At 42.0% G+C, this 1,463-nt stretch overlaps 1 pseudogene; it reads right to left on the bottom strand.

Annotated features, from left to right (window-relative positions):
• Positions 1-925: 925 nt before the first annotated feature.
• On the bottom strand, positions 926-1,044 carry LOC120610623 (uncharacterized; annotated as a pseudogene).
• Positions 1,045-1,463: the final 419 nt, after the last annotated feature.

Below are 1,463 nucleotides of genomic sequence, written 5' to 3'. Positions count from 1 at the left end.
CAGACACCACAACTCTGTGCTCCTTGAGAGGAGGGAAACATCGAAGTCAGCCCCGTATTCCATCTCTCCCTTCTCTTCTCCCTACTTTCTGCCTGGTTACTTTTAGACTTTTGTGTGGAGAGCTGAAGACCAAGCGGAAAGCAACAATTTTACTAAGTTGGAGAGGCAGAGATCAGAGTTGGGGGCTGCTGAGGGGACTCTAACATGTGAAAGGATGCACACAAGGGGAGTCCCCCTTGGGGCCTGGCCCCAGAGTGCTAGAGGGTGGAGGGTGCAGGGTGCAGAGCAAGACATCATGAGACCTGAAGAGACAGATGCTTTCAGGCTGAGGGCTGAGTGGGGATATCAAAGATTGCACAGTGTGAGGAGACCTAGGAGTTTGGCCCCAGTCAGAACAGAGAGAATGTTTTGAGAACCATAAGCATTCAGCTAAAACCTAAGAAAGGCTACATCCTAAGAGAAAGGACCACACCCCAGGGTAAGGGCTCTGCCCTAAGACAAAGTACAAACCTGAAATAGACATGTTTGTTCTCAAACTCAGTTGTTCTCCTAGACCCCTCTTAGTCTTCCTCTGTATCTAATACTGCTACTAACAGCTAACATTTATGGAGAGCTCACTATGTGCCAAGTAGGCTGTTCTGAGTGTTTTATTTTTGTTGATTCAATTTATCATCCCAGCAACCCTGTGAGGCAAGTAGTGTTTTTATCTCTATTTCACAGATGTGGAAACCGAGATACTAAGAGATTAAGCAACTTGCCCAATGCTACTCAGTTAGTAAGTAGCAGAGGTGGGACTTGAACTCATGTGAGCTGACTCCAATGTCCCCTTTTTTTTTTTTTAGGTGAAGCAACTCTTGGTTGACCTCACAGATTGCAAGGACCTTGTCAGTTTATAATCCCTTATTTTTTATTTTTTATTTTTTTACGACTACAGCACCTGGTCTTCCTAGGTGGTCTCCCATCCAAGTACTAACCAGGCCTGACCCTGCTTAGCTTTCAAGATCAGATGGGATCGGGCTTGTTCAGGGTGGCATGGCCGTAGACCCAATGTCCACATTCTTAACCACAATCCTTAATGCTTCAATTTTCCCTAGGTTGTTACTTATGGGCTGAAAAATTTATCATGTCTGTTTCCTTTCTCTTTATTTTCTATCACCATGATCTTGGTTCAGACTCTCCTCATGCCTTGCCTAATTTTTTATAGTAATCTTCCTATAGATTTTGCTGCCTCTATATTTAATCACAGAGATATTTCTAAATTGCAAATCTGATCGTACAAAATCTTCTTTGTTTGTTTCAAAATCCTTTAATGATAGCACTTAAGGTCTGTTATGTCTACCTCTCTACCTAGAATTTTCCCCAGCACTTTCTCCATTTTTCTTTCTGTCCCTTGTTCTTTTTTTTTTTTTAAGAGGTATAACTGACAAATAAAATTGTAATATATTTTAAGTATACAATGTAGC

Source organism: Pteropus medius, unplaced genomic scaffold, assembly GCF_902729225.1.
Source record: "Pteropus medius unplaced genomic scaffold, Ma_sr-lr_union100, whole genome shotgun sequence".
NCBI lineage: Eukaryota > Metazoa > Chordata > Mammalia > Chiroptera > Pteropodidae > Pteropus > Pteropus medius.
The sequence above is the reverse complement of the archived record's forward strand: the minus strand, read 5'-3'. Positions and strand labels throughout refer to the sequence as shown.